Source organism: Malus sylvestris, chromosome 3, assembly GCF_916048215.2.
Source record: "Malus sylvestris chromosome 3, drMalSylv7.2, whole genome shotgun sequence".
NCBI classification, from domain to species: domain Eukaryota; kingdom Viridiplantae; phylum Streptophyta; class Magnoliopsida; order Rosales; family Rosaceae; genus Malus; species Malus sylvestris.
Window position 1 is genome coordinate 17,798,676 of NC_062262.1, and position 18,927 is coordinate 17,817,602.

Below are 18,927 nucleotides of genomic sequence, written 5' to 3' on the forward strand. Positions count from 1 at the left end.
GAGCCAACAATTTGATCCTCAAGGTCAAGGGTAAAGAGTCCCATCCAGCTCGCTATCTTATTTTTTTTCAGCTTTCTCTCTCGTACATACTCAACCAAACATTCTGATTTGCCTAAAATATCATTTCAGGCCCCAAAAGTTGAATTTTACTTCAACGGTTGTTATCTATGTACATATCGAATCTGTTATTTTCAAAACTTAATCCGATCGGACTTGGTATTTTGGATAGGGCTGTGCTAGGATTGAAATGGATAGGATGAGAGTTTTGTCTAATGCTTGTAAAATTGTAAAAAAGAAAGTGCAAGTAGTGGTGGATTGCCCTGGTGGATGGGTTCTTTCCTTTCAATTCTATGCATACCAGATTCAAACATTTCCCCTCCCCTTATGGCAGTTTCAAATAACAATATCTCTTTAATCTCAAATTAAAGAAATTTAAAAATAAAAAAAATAAAAAATAAAAAAAGACTTGAGCACAAACCCAAATTCTCACCCACACCTTTAACTAGGGTTTTTAGGAAAGAATCAGGAGGAAAACGCGAACCTTGTGTTGCACTTGAAACCCATGTATGATCGATAGGTTAGAAAGTCCCTGTTATTTTGGACTCAAATTCAACCTAGTATCTTGTATGCAGTCCTTAACCCCATCAAACAGTAACTTAGATTCATGTCCAATTTGATGAGCCATGTTTTGTCTGATCTAGCCCACCAAACGAAACTGATGTATATTTTACAATGTTCAGCAAAATAGATCAATGTAATTTTGGGTGTTGCTAATGCACTTCAAATACTTTATATACTAGGGAAATATATAAGTACTTTTGTCTCAACTTCGTACACGATCGACATGACATGATAATGTATAGGGGAAGAAGTAATCCAAAGATGTTGGATTGCTGAGATCTTTTGACCATCTATCTTATCCTAAAGTGTTCATAGTCATAGGATAATCAAATGGACATTGATAATCCAGAAAGACTGGTACACACTATGTCTGCTCAATTGGCCATTTGTATGGAGACACTTAGACGAGTATTTAGGTACCAATGGAGAGTGAGTTCGCTGAATGTGATCAAACGAAAATACTTATATGGAGTGCTACATACATATATCAAGCAAATAACTCTAAGAGTTGCAATGATGCAAGTAATCCTCTGACTTGAGACACCATAGTTGTCTTATGGATAAGTCATTGATCATTTGATGATGCAACATGACGATACCTCATCTTGGGTGTGTTTTCATGTATCGTTAGGGTCCTTGACTTATTCATAAGGGCATATGCGTGAACAACAAGGGATATCTAACCTTCAATAAGAGAAAGAGAATTTTCAACGATATAATTCAATAATTTGTCTCTAGTACAAAAACATACTTGCGCGACTGAGCAAATACGTTGCGCAAGGACATTTTGCGCAACGTTGACAACTAAGTGTCACACAAGAAAATTTTGCGCAACGGGACTTTGCACGACGAAGACATATGTCACGCAAAACAATTTAGCGCAACAAAGGTGTACCTTCATCATGCAATGTTGGGAAAAAAATGGTAAAAGCTTTGGTTTGGCGCCAGAAAATTGCGCGACTAACCACCCACGTCGTTCAAATAGTCATTGCAATTACAACCTATAGGTTCTCCAAACTATTCTATATTGGCTTCAGTAGTCATAACACATGGCTAAATTTCACTCATGACTTGTGGGCCTTCTTGATGAGTAACCACATAGTCTTCAAGGATTAAGAACATTAAAGAAAGTTTTAATTCATTAAGTGATTGTAGTAGTACCTATTGGAAGTAGGCCCATAAAGCCACTCATTTGATGTAATAGCTCTTGGAATACTGATCATGTTAAACTATTATTTGTTTAATGAAAGGGCAAAACTTATTGTTAATCACTATTTATTGTATCGAGTGTTTAAGCAATAACAGAATCTAAGGAATGTATTAACCCTAAGAGAGAAGTCACCTAAGTGTGTTAGATCAATGAGATATTTCTCTTGTGTTCCTTCCTAGCCATAGGATTTCTAGTTGGGCATTGACAACCCGTAAGGTTATTATATGTTAACTCAAGCAAAAGTATCAAGTTATTAAATATTAAGACACTAAGACAAACGCATAGGTACTCGAAAGGGTATTGAGTACACTAAACAACGACCAAAAGAGAGTTCTAACAACATGTCATGTAAGAACTCATAAGTTGCAACAATGCAAAGTAGTTCTTTGACTTGAGACATTATTGGGGGACTTTTAGGTCAAGGTGGACTTGGGCTTTGAGAATGTCCTCTTGTCTCCCTTGGTTTTGTTTCATACCAAGTCCTAGCATATCTCGAAAGAATTAGCACGTCTTAGGAGATATCTCGGTTAGATCAATGACTCGAAGATTAGTACGATTAAGCAAATAATGCTTACTCGAGTAAGGCATGGTGTGCAAGCTAGAAGTTCATCAGGTTGGGTTATTGTGTGGTGTTCTCTGTTGGATAATTTGTCCTAGGGTGGTAACAAGACTTCTAATGGCAGAATACTTAGGGGAAGGTTATGGAAAATACTAAGGTTACAGAATGATGCCTCATAGGTTTCTTTTTTTTCTTCTCCATGTTATCATATCCCTTCTCTAAAGTTCTTGACCTATATTTGTAGTTGAATGATTCCTTCCTGGGGAATCTATAATTATGACTTGGTTCTTTCTCCCTTTTCTCCTTAGTTCTTTTGTTACCCTCCATTTAGGTGCAAGAGGGCTAGACGCTACCACTTTATAAAACCTGTATCATGCCTCCTTCCCAAGGCATTGCCTTCCCGGGTCTACCTTCAACAGGCATTACTTTTGGTAGGGCACCTCATAGCTTTCATGCGTTGAAGTTCTACATGACCTGGGAAGGGAACATCAGCCCCTATGTTCATTAAATGCTTGTTCTGATGGGTTTTCATGTGAACTTAGAGCTAGGATTTGGTTCCTTTCTAATTGGATTGGTTAGCTTGCTAAGGAAAGGGGTAAACTAAGTCTGTTCTCTCTCCATGCTTGCCTATGTGGACTACAAGGGTTATAGGCTTGGATCTTTGCGCCCCCAAGTAGCCCAAAGTATTATGTAATCTTGACTCCACATAGACCCAATAAACTTCTGTAACCATCCACATCACAATTCATTTGACAAGCCCCGAGCATGTGACTTGGGCTTATTTTAGCATGACGAATAGCTAGGCATGGGCATGGTGTGATTTATATGAATATCTGGCTTAATCACCGTAGCACGGCATGGTTGTGAATTTATTCCTTCCTTGATCCCGCACCTTTGCATGTATTTGGGCTTGACTTGGAGCTCACGTAAAGATTGGGCCTCGAGACTTGGTTGGACTTGCTCATGACATTTTTGGGCTTCAGCAGATATTATGGTTGTCTAATGGTTAGGTCTTTGATCTTTGATTGTGTCAAAGGCATTCCATTGAGAATGTCTACAACATTGTTGGGGTTAAGCTACCTAGTCATGCAGACATGTGAATGTGCAATAAGGGATCTCTAACCTTCCATGGTGGAAGGGGAATACTCTGAGATATAACTGAGGAGTCTTTGGCCAAATCATATGAATGAGATTTATGAAGAACGTTCCATATCACATTCAAGAGAATTATATAGAGAAGTATAACAATGGAGTAGATATGAAATAAACTATCACTTAAAAAATGTGGTCAAGAGTGTTAAATTAGAGAAGGGTCATTTGCATTGCAATTGTAATTAACTGGATAGGTTCTCCAACCACTTCTACTTAGCTTGGGTAGCCATGATATACTGGTAGGTGTCACTCATGGTTTATGGAAGCCCTGAGTATTAGCAAACACTAATCCTCAACAAAGTGAGAATTGAAAGTTAGTCTCATTTCACAATCGATTCTTAAGAGTTACAATCGCCCACTACCTCGCTAATTGAACCTAGTGAATCATACACCGAATAAGGATGAATGTGAAGAAATGTCAATGAGATGGATAACCAATTAAATAGTTTAATCGAGCATGGTCAAGATTATTTAATTAGTTAATTATTCATACACAAGGTTCATAGAGGGCTTTTAAGTTAGTTTCAGGTTTCGCGACCTACACGGGTTGTGGTCCACAAGGCATATTGAGTTTAGTTGTATGATAACTAAAATGAAATGGGCAATTAACCCAACTAGACAAGGATGACCGGGCATAGCAAGGGAGTGGGCTTATTTTCAAGTTTGCCACTCAAATGAAAGGAGGTATAAAAGTGACTTTATAGCATTTCTTTTATTAGGGTTTCTTTGAGGCAAAGAGTGAAATTGTATCTCTCTCTCTCTCTCTCTCTCTCCACAAAGTGGCTGGCCATATTGGAGGAATTTTACCAACATCAAAACTTCTCCAAAACCAATGAAACCGAACCGAACTGACCAAATAATTTAGTTCCATCTCGGTTCTTATTCCAAAATCACACTGAACCAAACCGAAATCAAATAATTTGGTTTCAGTTTTACCTTAAAAGCGCACTAAACCAAACTATGCATTTAGACAAAAGGAGATAGCATCCACATGCGTGCGAACAAACACATGCATGGAAGAGCTGCGTTTGTAGTTCCCAACAGCTTTAAGCCGTCGATTAAGTTTTCCATTTGTTTTTTTTATTTTGTTTTTGGTCTAGAGTCTTTGGTTTGCTTGTTAAACTTATCCAAAGCGCTTCAAAGATTTGAAGAAAAAAAAACATTGGATGCTGTTTGAGAAGAGAGCATATTCATCCATCTGTAAATATTCTGATTGTACGTCCAAAATTTTAGCGGTGTGTAACTATTAATTAAAACAGAGATCAGAGCATCAACCCAAAGAGATTTGAGGTTCCGATCCTAAAACTGAATGGCAACAAGGGAATGACCAAATTCCTTATAGCCCTTGTTTTTTATTTTTCCAATGTGGGATAATCCTTTTACATCCTTACAACAAGCATAATTACTTGGGGTTGATTTTTCGACCATGACCTAACTCTAGCTAACATTATATCAAGCGCAATAAAGGTAACTATGAACGTACCAACACTACAATCTAACAATATTTCTCTTCGCATGTATGATATGTCTTAGGTTTAATTCAAATGAATACTAAGTATAATTATATATTTGTGTTAAGTTTCATACCTTGTTATGGATAACCCATTGAGTGAATCACTGTTCTAAAAATCTCCGCCAAGCGCCGCCTAGGCGCTAGGCGGCTCGCCCGCCGCCCCGATTGGTCTTTAGGTGTTTGAAAATTAAGACAGTACGTCTAGACTTGCTTAAATGTCCGTCTAGCCTATTTAGGCGTCTGTCTAGCCCGCTTAGGCACCCGCCTAGGTCGCAACTCTCACTTAAAACATAAAATCAATCATTTTCATTTTGCATTTTATTTTGTCATAAAATGTAAGAGACTTGTTAAATACTTGGATGAACACTCATTATATACTTGTTTCCTATGGTTTCAATATGTTCAAATACTTTATAATTTATGTCATCTAATTCTGCAATTGGTGTGTCACAATACAATTGTGTTTTTTTTACGTATAAATAACACTTATTTACACAATATATAATAAATTTATTTAAATCCGTCTAGGCTACCTAGACCTCCACCTAGTACCCACCTAACCGTCTAAGTGTTAAACCCCAACACGCCATCTGACTAGCACCTAGAGTTTTTTTTAAACCTTGGTGACCTTGGTGTGAATTAGTATAAATTCGCTCCCTGAGTTTGTGTAGTTGTATCACATAAAATAAAAGGAAAACTAATGAAAAGAGCTTGAAAACTTTGAGTTTTAATGATAAGGACAAAATAAAGGGTAAAGTGAATAGTACCAGGATTGAATTTTTAGTGTAAAAATATGGTTTTTCGTTAAAGTGAACAGTACCAGGTGCTTTTTGTTAAAGTTCCCTAAAATAAAACATAGCTTTCAATTGCAAGAAAGGGAAGGAATGGTCCATTTTCACAGGAAAAGCATATTCTCGATATCTTCGAAGCAGAAGTGAATATGCTATAAAAGATATAAACAAACTTTTTTTTTTCAAAGTTAATTTGTATATAGTTGCACTATCTACTTCAATGTTGCAACTAATTCGAGACCTTTTCTTTCTTTGTTTTTTTTCTTTTTTCGTCAACTCTGTTTTGGTTAATTAAAAAAATAGGATAATGGCCAATCACACTTTCTATTTCTTTTTTCTTTTTATCAAGTAAGGAGAGGAATCGAACTTATGTTTTTGTTCACTTTTAAGAAGGGAAATAACATTAGATTGAGATCGATGAAACTCTTTACTAAATGAACAACCTTGATCCGTAGTTCAAACAATAGTTCGTGACATATCTTATAAAACATGGACAAAAAATATCCTTAATAAAATATGCTAAGCCACTAAAAAAAAAATGGTCATTTGCTACCAATATTTTTCGAGGACCTACAAATACCCTCGTAAAAACAGCTATTTCTGACCGATAAGAGGTTTACTATTTACTATTTTGAACACCCAAAATGCCCTTGGAAAAGGGTTCCTTCGCTGTTGGAAATAGCTATTTTTTGGAGGGAAAATTTGGCACCACATTTATTTACGACGAAACTTATTTTTGTCGGTAATAGTATTATTTTTTCCAAGGGCATGTTTTAGTTGTCGGAAGTAATTGTTTATTTCCGAGGGCAACAAGTGGTTGTCGGTAGTAATTTTCCTATTTTCGATGATGATAATTGTTCTCGGAAGTGATTGTGTATTTGCGAGAGGAAGTAGAGGCCGTAAAAAATAACCATCTATTTTCGAGGGCAACCAATGGCTCTCGAAAATAGATATTTATTTATGAGGGCATATAGTTGTCGTTGAAAAAGATCATTGACTAGAAAAAATATTAGATTGTGTGGTATCCACTAGTGTAAATATTTTAAATTGAAGATCAAATTAGTTCATTGTATGCTTATAGGGCCGAGGAGTGTAGTTGTAAAAAATATCAAAATCAAAGCTAAAATAAACGTTAAATCGTGATTTTTCATTAATCACCGTCGAAAATATTTTTTGACACAATGTCTTGGTCATAAGAAAATCATCGGAAAAAAGAGATGTCATCGTTCAGAAAGTATATTCAATGGGCATATAAGTATTTGCGACCACATTGACATGTCGAAAATAAAATAATTTAGCTATTTTGAAAATTCATTTCCGACAGAAAGATAACTAGTAACGACGAGCCTCATGCCTTGGAAATGAAGCATTTTTTATGGTTGGTCTAGAAAAAAGTATTTCCAATGGAGCAATTTCCGACACCCAGCAAGTGTTTTTTCCTGTCAGAATAAGTATTTACGACGGTAAATTGCCTTTTTCGACAGCATTTGACCCTCACTAATGACGTTTAATTTTGTAGTAGCATATTATGAAAGTGAATTGATCCTCATATGTTATTAGTTGGAAGATCTTCATATATATTGATTCGTGGTGCCCTGTATGGCTGTACCCTGGGTATTCCATTTAACGTGCGTACAGGCGACCAGAACCGTCCAAGTAGTTCGATGTATAAAAATCAAATGAAGGTGTTCAAGTAAGTGATCACTAGTGAAAGCATCCAGCACCTTCTTTTGACAAAATTGGGAACTTTTGGCATTGAGCAATGATTAAGACATCCAACTGTCGGTCCAAATTAATTATGATATGCACTAGCACACAACATGTAATCGCTGCTTTTTGTCTGAAAGAACACATTTAATTTTGAACCTAAAAACTGATTAAGACGTCCACGCTTACAAACTTGTATTGCTTTTTGCATTTTGTCTTCGTTAAGAGTAGGAATCTCATATCAAAATATGGGATTTTTATATGTGTTTAAATGAGAAGTCTTCAGTTTGATTCTCATCAAAAGTAAATTTGAATCACATTGTTGCTAACATATTGTGAGGCTAAACCTATTGGAAAAGTCAATGGCCACACGTGTTCTATGTCACCCAATTTGTGTTATCAACGTGTTTGGTTTGAAAATTCGTCATACGTGAAAAAAAGTGTCGAGAGTATAAATATCAGACTGAAAAAATATAAATTTTGCATGTGCTCATAATTCATTAAGTTATTCCTAATATTACTAATTATTTTTTCATAAAACCTCCACTTAATTTATTCAGCCGCAACTTATTAAATTTATTTTGAATTGGCAGCCATTTCTTTTGTTGACCCAGCACAGGTTAGAACTTTATATGGTTGGTGCAGGGGGTTCCCTGTAATAATTTAGTGTGGATTAACAAAGTGAAGGTGAAATTTTCTACCATACATTTGTACCGCATTGCTATACCAAGTGATATGATAAGTGATGTTATATGTCATGTCAATTAATGAATTTATTTCATTAGATATTGATTGTATGCAACATCTGTCACATCATGTGGTATAATTATGTGGTATAAAAATGTGATCTACCTAACATTACTTTATGGCTCGTTTACGTAAACATAATCAACGAGAAATTGGGTTGATGGTAAATTGAATTTAGGAGGAGTTGGAATTGAATTTCCATGGAAAATGTTTACTTAAATGTTCTGGAATCATAGTGAGAATAAAACTGAGTTAATATAAGTTGTTTACTAATTCACTTGAATCAAAATAGATTTGAATATGATTATTAAAAGGGAAATTTTATTTGAATTCATCTAACATCTTGCTACACCCAACTTACTTTTTGCACCCATTTGATTTTTAATTAAACTATAATTATCTTTTTAAACCCAAATTTACTACCTAAAATGCCCTCACAAACTCAATTCAATAAGTAAATTTATCTTTGCACTCATTTGATTATTAACTCTATTAATGACAGTAAATCTATTGAAGTGGTTCATCCTCAAGTTTCCTCAAGTCTCAAAGTTTAATTTTCTTCTCTTTCCCAAATTTTGCCATGAGATGGCCATTATGGTGGAATGCGATTACAAAGACCGGTCCCTTGTGAGACAGAGTAGAGGAGCAGAGCTTATAGACTTCCATATGAAAACTATACCAGGTGATTGACTCAAATCAACAACCCCATTATAAGGTTCACCTGCACTGCACATCAATACAGCCTATGGTTGTCCTGTAACTACCTACCATCACACCCGTTGTCACATCCTGATAATGAAACTGCCCAGAAATTTGGGATGAGGGAAGAGGGAAGAGATGGCACCAACAAAGAAAAACAATACAAATATAATATAAAATGCATGAAATTTGATCCAAAGAAGAAGCAAATGGAATCGAAAGTCCTTGCAACGTTTTCAAGTCCTTTTAATGTTTTGGGTGTAGAGAGAGACCATGAGGGTATTTGCAACAATTTAATGTTGCAAAAAGTTCAATAAACTATGCAGGATTGATGAAAAAAATTGAAACTCAAATACTCATCTTCTAAACTCTAAAAAAATTGAAATCAAACGAACAAAAAATCCACAAATCGAGTCATACTTTAGTTGAAGGATTTGAAACTTCAAAATCACCATCCATCAATAAAAAAAATTATTTTTCTCTATAATAGCTATTAGGTTTTAGCCAGAATGAAAGTAGGATAAACAAGGAATGATGGTAGGGTCTAATTATAGTTTGGGTTTATTCATAAATTTGAGTTTTATTATTAATTTCATTTACACTTAATAGTAATTGTGCAATAAGGTAAAAAAGACAATTAACATTTAAAATTTAAGTTGGGTGTAGAAAGAGGTTATATAGGTTTAAATAAAATTTCCCTTATTAAAATACCGTATTCTAAATAACATATTTATATGCTAACTAATGAGATAATTTTTTGGGTAAATTACACAAAACTACTTCTACTACTGGTCTCATGACACTTTTATACTTCATCTCTTAAAATTGACAATGTCATACCTCATCTTTAGAATTTGGTCAATTTTATACCTTCCGTTAGCCTGACCGTTAATTTGTTAGTTAAATGCTGACGTGGCTTGATCCAAACCCCACTTTCTATTAAAAAAAATTAAAAAAATCATTTAATATATTTTAAATATTAAAATAACAAAGAAAAGTGAAAAAAAAATTATTCAAAACCCAATTTGTCCCCACCCCACCCCCTCTCTCTCCTCCCCCATCTTCTTCCCCTGCTGCCCAGAAACAAAACGGAAAAAAAAAAACAATTCAAAACCCAATTCGTCCCCAACCCATCCCCTCTCTCCTCCCCCATCTTCTTCCCCTCCTCCCCTATCTCCTCCCCCATCTTCTTCCCCTGCAACCCAGAAATGAAACCGAAAAAAAAATTCAAAACCCAATTCGTCCCCACCCCACCCCCTCTCTCTTATCCCTCATCTTCTTCCCCTGCTGCCCAGAAACGAAACGGAAAAAAAAAAAAAAAAACTAAAAATCAAAACCCAGTTCGTCCCCACCCGAGACTTGGGCTCGCACACCCATGTCTCGCCGGACCTAGGTTGGGTGTCCTCTGGGTGCCCCGGAGCTTCACGGAGACGAAAGGAGAAAGGGTTGACGTCAATGATGGTTTTGGTACCGTCTTCGGTGGGTGTGGCTGTGTAAATGGGTGCGTGAGTGTAGATCTGGGAGAGAGGTATAGTCTGTGTGAGAGAGAGGGAGAAAGAGTGAGTGAGCTGAGAGAGGGAGATGTTGGCATGGGTGGGGAAGGGTGGGGGGTTGCACGGAAGGGGTCGAGGTGGGGGGGGGAGATGGGAATGGGTTCTGGGATGCAGAGAAGAGAGAGAGGCGAGAAAAAGAGAAGAGAGAGAGAGAGATTTAATATAAAAATTTAAATTTTTAAATTTTTAAATTTTAATTATTAAAAATATATTTAATAATTTTTTAATCCAATTGGATTAGTGAATGGGCCCTGCCTCTAGCCACATCAGCACTTAACAGAGAAATTAACAGAAAAACTAACGGAAGTATGACATTGGCACAAATTTTTAAGATGATGTATGACATTGTCATTTTTAAAAGATCAGGTATGAAAGTGTCGTGACATCCATAGTTGAGGTAGTTTTGTGTAATTTACCCTAATTTTTTTATTCAAATTAATGGCATCATTATTGATATTTTTTTGGAACATAACGTTAATTAGTAATTATCCTAAAAATATATTAATTATTTTGTTATTTTTGTAGTTCATATATAAACTACATATTAATATAAGGGCGGATTTCTTTAAAAGACAGTTTTTGGGAAATTTCAAATTTAGACATTCTTGTTGCAAAATGACCATTATGGACATTCAAGTTTATTTTATTTATTCTTATGCTATTATTCAAATCTTAAGGGAGGGTTTCTTTAAAAGGCAGTTTTTTTGGAAATTTCAAATTGAGACATTCTTGTTGCAAGATGACCATTATGGACATTCAAGTTTATTTTATTTACTCTTATGTTATTATTAAAATCTTTATGGCAGGTTCCACAATGATATTGACATTCTGGTTTGGTGCTTGAATTGTTGTACGTGGCTCTCCATGGTGCTTCTGAGCATTACTCCACTTGTTGCATTATTGTGCTATTGTTCATCTGTTGCTTATCTGTCACCAGCTCTTTTATGCTTCCATCATGTTGTTGATGTTGTGCTGCTCCTCTTCTATTAAACTGTTCCAATAGTTTTCATCTCATTTTTCTAGTTCTACCTCTCTTGCTCTATCTTCTTTTATCTTATAATACATATTTGATGTCTCTCTTTTGAAATTTTGAGGCTTCCAGTAAAGTTGATGACGGATTTTTGTTTTGCTGTAAATATACATTTCTTCTTCTTCTGCTACTAATATCATATCATACTTTAAATCTTCCAACTCATCTAAACTAACATTTGGATTCCTCGATATCTCAAAAGATTTTTGTATGAAGGAGTCCATCTGTATGGTAATATAGAGGATAACCTAAAGGACTCTTCATTAATCGTGGCTATATGCCTAGCTTTATCTGTATACATATGCATATACTAATTTGGAAGACTACTAATAAAACTTATATAAATTTATTACCATTCTTCTAAGTAATATTCTGCTACTTTCTTAAGCTTTTCAAGACGAGATTCTAATTGTGAACAATGGTTAAATAAATATTTTATCGAGATAGTCAAACTCTAATAGTAAGGATGGGATAACTTCTACTACATTATGCTGGTTCTTATACTTATAACTGAAATGCCATGATCTGAAATCCCTCATATTGATCCTGGCCAAAGTTATGCTAACCTCTGGTTTACAAATATAATTCTTTGTATTATCACACAGACATAGTGGATATATCGTTGTAATATTATTCATCTCTAATTTTGGATCAAAGATAGATTGGCACAAAGCACATTATAATTGAAATTGTAGTTACTTCATAGACTGTTATGCTCTTCTCAAGATCTCATTTTGCAAGGTGGTATTATTCTTTATTTTATTTTTGAAATTTCTTCTAATAAGATATCATCCTATATTAAGTGTGGTATATTCTTACAATATCTTCATCTTTTATTAAGTCTAATGGTATATTCCTATGATATCTTCTTTCATATCTCTCCTATTTTTGTTCATCTATGTGATGCTGCTCATTTGTCTAATGTTGCTCCATTTTAACATCTTCTAAGATCTCAATTTAACCTCTTTCTTTTATGGGCTCATTAACCTCTTGTTCTATGGGTTCAATAACCTCTTTTTCTTTATTCTTATGCTAATCAGTTTCTATGCCTATTTACAATTCTCTTTTCATATTGCCTTCTGTTGCATTCTAAGAGATTGAAGTTCTTGATTCATTTTGGTAAACTGATTAAGCAATGCTTCATGATCTCTAGAAAGGGCTTAGATGTTGTGTTCAAGAGAATGAATATGGTGCCGGCTTTGATGTAAATGAAAATTAAAACCATAAAAAAAAAAAAAAAAAAAAAAAAACTATCTATGAGAATCTGCAGCCTATCATACTTAGCTCTATAGTTAAAGTTATCAAAGAGAACCTGGTACCCTTGGCCTATTCCTCAAAGTTAAGTTTTTTATTCCTTCACCTATAGTGTCATTAAAGTTAAAGGTGGGTACAGGTAGTGATGCTGGTCTGCTTATGCTATTTTGGAATCCACTAAATAATGAAGGTCTATGATGCTTCATTATGCTATTGAAAGGTGTTCTTCTGCCTTGTAGTCTTATGCTATTTGAGGATGATGGTCCACGATATTCCATTCTTGTTTAATGAATTAGTCTTGATAAGATATCAACTAATGTATTATCACAACCTTTAATATGTTAAAAAATTGGTTTAAAACCAATAAAATTAACCTATTTTCGGGCTACTTGTTTGTTTGTATGTATCTTATTATTATGAGAAACTATATTTTGACAATCTATTCTTATTGTAAATACTTCATTATGTAAAAATAAAGAAAATGCTTCAAGAGAATGAATTATTCCTAGAATTTATAAGTCTATTACTGGTAATTTTGCCTATACATCACTAAATTTTCCAGATGAATATCTATAGACTAGTTCATCAGACTTTAGTGATTCCTTATGCTTTTTTTGATATAGTATTCTTACCCATCCCAACAATAATGCATGACACACCCCGATCCTAGAATCAAGGCGTGCTGGCCGTCACGTGAGCGTGACGTAGCCAAAAGTGCGACACGGAAGCAAGATATAATAGAAATATGAAGGAATTTAAAACAACCACTAGCAGTAATAACCGACTAGCATAAAGGAGTGAGTTATAAAGTAAAACACATGAATTCAGAGCGTAGGTATCAAGTGCAGTCAAGTAGGACTATAATTAAAAGTGCAACACTCGCAGGTGAGTCCTACATGCAGAATGTCTGTCAGAACGCCGAAAAAGACCTCGTGAGCCACCAACTGCTAAGTAGAACCTGGAGGGGCACAAAACAAAGATGAGTGGGTCAGTAAAACCAAAGATTTTCCAAAACATTTCATTTAAAACGTTTCTAACCCCTTACCTTAAAACCTGTATACTTTCCCAGAAATTTATTATAAAACATATATACATATATCATCAAACTCAGCTCACAATCTTTCAACGCTTTTCAGAAAGAATATGCCATGCCATGCCACGCCAAAATATAATATGAATGCATCGATATAAATCAGGTGAAATAATAAATCAACCGGAGACCCTACAGTGGTCCTGTACGGCTGATTCTATAGCTCAATATCCTACTCAGCCGGAGTCACCACAGTGACCTATACGGCCCAACTCTGCACGTCACTCGGAACTACGTAAGGTAGTCTGTACGATGAAAGGTGTAAGAATACGCTCTAGTGCTTCTCTCATCAATCATCGACGCGCATAACTAAGGTCACCCACTAGTCGGAATCACATCTAGCGATCTATTCGACTAGCATGTCGGAACCCTCACATGGTCTGTACGACATTCACCTACTTGAATCCAAGGCGAGCGTGCGGTGTGGTGAATAATATAAGCACTAACACCTAGGGTGCAGGTTATGAGCTTTCAATGTAATTCACATAAATAAATCGTATGAATAATGTAAAAACTCACCTGTGCGTCCACAGCGTCAATTCATATATATATGCATCAATTATCAATTCAAATATCTCATCAATTGCATGTATGGCATTTTAAAACATATTTTCATATAAATGCATTTTCTGGGAAAAACAGTAGTATATAGGTAATACGAAAACAAAACTGCCCACTCACTGGTAAGTCGATGGGTCGTAACCCCGGTGACGTCCCTGGATGCGCTCGTCCTCGGGATAGGTGTCACCTATATGCGAAACAACTATAAAAATGTTAATTAAAACACATAACCAACAATTCGAAATAACTTCTCATACGGTGCTCAATTGGGGTATATGAATATACCACAACGACTTACTCGACGTCACGGACGTTGAGGAATTTTTAGAAAAATTTTTGGAAGCCCCACGCGCCGGCCAAGGCACGGCCAGACGCGCGGTTATGCGCAGGCCACGCGCGCGCGTGTCATCTCCTACCCTCGGCTTGCGGGACTGGTTTTTCCGGCGGCTGGATTCCGGCAAATTTTGCAATTGCTTGTTCTCCTTTGTTTCTCAACCGTTTTCTTCGAATTTTATATCAAAATGAAGCCCTAAACATGTAGTTTCACGCTATACTACTTTAAGGCTCTAAAAATCACGAAATCTCACCGGAGAAATCCCACGAAAACTGGCCAACTTTGAACGTGGTGATTCCGACGTCCAAAACTTCCAAACGAACGTCCCCGAGCTTCCTTAGGACCTTACTAAGCTCACTATGAGGTTGGATTGTCCTAAAAATCAACCAACACAAAGTTCATGAATAGTGCCATATTCGGTCCTCGAGTTTTCAACGTGAAAACGAAGGATTTCTTACCTGAAAATGGTATCTTTGAGTTCGTAGGACAATCACGAACACGATGATGCTAATCTCTACGTCGATCTATGAAGTTTCAGGGGTTTTTTACGTTGGTCCGTACGTTTCGAGGGTGAGAGAGAGTGAGAGAGTCGTGAGGGAGGAGAGAGAGAGGCACGGGGAAAAGAATGAGGGCAGGGAGTGTGTGCGTGTGTGTGATTGTGTGGTCCAACACAATCCTCACCATCAATTTTCATCCTAGCTCCTTAACCACACAAACAATCCAACATACCAATTTTATATCCAACTTAAATAATATTTGCAATAGTTTAGGAAAATATGAAATATTCAAAACATATCACACACACACCTTAGTAACGTCAAGGGTACTTTCGTCCTTTTAAGTCCTTAATAAGAAAATCTCGGGATGGGCTGTGAGAATCTCCCCTCCTTATAGAATTTCGTCCCCGAAATTCCCACAACCAAATAAACCGCTTAATACCCATAGAATAACCTTGGGTACATCTCTCTCATTCGATCTTCTGTCTCCCAGGTAGCTTATTCTACAGAATGGTTCCTCCACAACACCTTTACCAAGCTCACCGTCTTATTCCTTAGAACTTTATCTTTCCAATCCAAGATAGTCACTGGTTCCTCATCATACGTCAAATCCGGATTAATCTCTAGCGGTTGAGGAGGGATCACATGTGAAGGATCAGAAATGTAATGTCGAAGCATAGAGACATGGAACACATTATGAACCTTAGATAACTCCGGAGGTAACTCCGATCTATAAGCAACTTCACCAATCCTCTCAGTGATCTCATAAGGCCCTATGTACCTAGGACTTAACTTTCCTCTCTTTCCAAATCGTACCACACCTCTCCAAGGTGACAATTTCAAAAACACCCAATCACCCACATCATACACTCGATCAGTAGCATGTCGATCCGCTAAGCTCTTCTGTCGATCCTGAGCTGCTTTCATGTTAGACTTAATCACCTGAATATTTTGAGTAGTCTCATCCACAATCTCTGGGCCTTCTAACACTCTTTCACCAACCTCAGACCAACACAATGGCGTACGACACGCCCTACCATAAAGTGCCTCAAATAGTGACATACCAATGCTCGAATGAAAACTATTATTGTAGGCAAATTCCATCAAGTCTAGGCGATCATGCCAGGAATCACCAAACTATAACACCGAAGATCTCAACATATCCTCCAACGTCTGAATAGTCATCTCTGATTGCCCATCAGTTTGAGGATGATAAGCAGTGCTGTAAAGCACTTTCGTACCAAGAGCTTCCTGAAAAGCTACCCAAAATTTAGAAGTAAATCTTGGGTCTCGATCAGAAATAATATTCACTGGAACTCCATGATACTTTACAATCTTCGTGATGAACAACTTAGCCAGTTTATTCAGAGGATACTTTTCCCTCACTGGAATGAAGTGCGCTGACTTGGTAAGTCGATCCACAATCACCCAAACACCATCGAATCCATTTCGTGTACGAGGAAGCTTATAGACGAAATCCATAGTTATATTTTCCCATTTCCACTGGGGAACGGGAAGTGGCTGCATTCGCCCAAAAGGCTTCTTCCTTTCTGCTTTGACTTGCTGGCAAATAATAAATCTACTTACATATTCTGCAATTTCCCTTTTCATACCCGGCCAATAGTAAAATGGTCGAATGGTATGATACATCTTAGTTCCTCCTGGGTGCATCGCATAAGTTGAACAATGCGTTTCATCCAAAATTTCCTTCTTTAATTCCTCATTATTCGGTACATACATTCTGTTATCCTGCATAAGCATGCCATCTGATTCTCGAATCCTGAGGTCTTTCTTTTTCCCTTCATTTCTTAATTGAACCATTTCTTGAATTTCCTCATCCACCATTTGAGCTTCGAGTATACGATCCACCAAAACTGGCCTGACTTGAAAACTAGCGAGAAAAGCTTCGCTTCGATCTTCCAACTCCAACTTTACTCCAGTAGCCCTCAGTTCTGCAAGAAAGGGAACACGACAGGCATATAAAGCATTGAGTCGACCTTGAGGTTTCCTACTCAGTGCATCAGCTACCACATTAGCACGACCCGGATGATACTCAATAGTGCAATCATAATCACTTAGCAATTCCATCCACCTTCGCTGACGAAGATTAAGATCATGTTGAGTAAATGGATACTGGAGACTCTTGTGATCTGTGAAGATCTTACACTTCTCACCATATAGATAATGCCTCCAAATCTTCAAAGCAAAAACAATGGCTGCTAATTCAAGATCGTGAATAGGATAATTCCTTTCATGAATCTTCAACTATCGAGAAGCATAGGCAATCACTCTATTATGCTGCATCAAAACACATCCCAAACCATTCAAGGAAGCATCACTGTAAATCTCAAAATTACCGCTATCATCAGGAAGTACCAATACTAGAGCATGAGTGAGGCAATATTTCAATTGCTGGAAACTCCGCTCACAATTCTCATCCCACTCGAATTTAACATCCTTCCTGGTCAACTTTGTTAACGGCAAAGCAATCATAGAAAAATCCTGAACAAACCGTCGATAATAACCTGCCAAACCAAGAAAACTTCGTACCTCAGTGACAATTCGAGGTTGCTCCTAATTCTCCACTGCTTCTATCTTTTGAGGATCTACTTGAATTCCTTGTGCCGATACAACATGCCCCAAAAATGCCACTTCAGTCAACCAAAACTGACATTTACTGAACTTGGCATACAACTGATGTTCCCTCAATTTCTTTAATACCAAGTTAAGATGTCGAATATGATCTGCCTTAGACTTAGAGTATACCAGAATATCATCAATAAAAACAATGACAAATTTATCAAGATATTGCTGGAATACCTCGTTCATTAACCTCATGAAAGCTGCAGGCGCATTAGTCAACCCAAAGGGCATAACCAGAAATTCATAATGTCTGTAACGGGTTCTGAAAGCCGTCTTAGGTACATCTTCATCTTTAATCTTCAAATGATAATAACCAGATCTCAAATCAATCTTAAAGAATACACACGCACCTTTCAGCTGATCAAACAAATCATCGATGTGAGGCAATGGATAACGGTTTTTAATCGTTACCCGGTTCAATTGCCTATAATCGATGCATAATCGTAGAGTTCCATCTTTCTTTCTCACAAATAATACTGGAGCTCCCCAAGGTGACGAACTAGGTTGAATGAAACCTTTATCAAGTAATTCTTGTAACTGAATTTTCAATTCTCTCAACTCAGCTGAAGCCATTCTATATGGAGTTAAAGATATAGGATCTGTACCTGGAAGCAAATCGATAGAGAATTCCACATCTCTGTCTGGCGGCAATCCTGATAAATCATCAGGAAATACATCAGGATAATGCCTGACCACACCAACTTCTTCTACACTGCTAGGAACAACATCATTTAACACCACATGTGCTAAATATCCTTGGTAACCCTTCAATAATAACTTCCTTGCTCTTATGGTAGAAATAACGCCATGTCTCACCCCACTTCTTTCACCCACAAAAGTAACCTCAGGTAGTCCAGGGCGATAAAAGTAACTGATTTCCCATAACAATCAATATGGGCACGATTATAATACAACCAATCTGCTCCGAGAATCACATCAAAATCCACAATATCTAACGGAATAAGA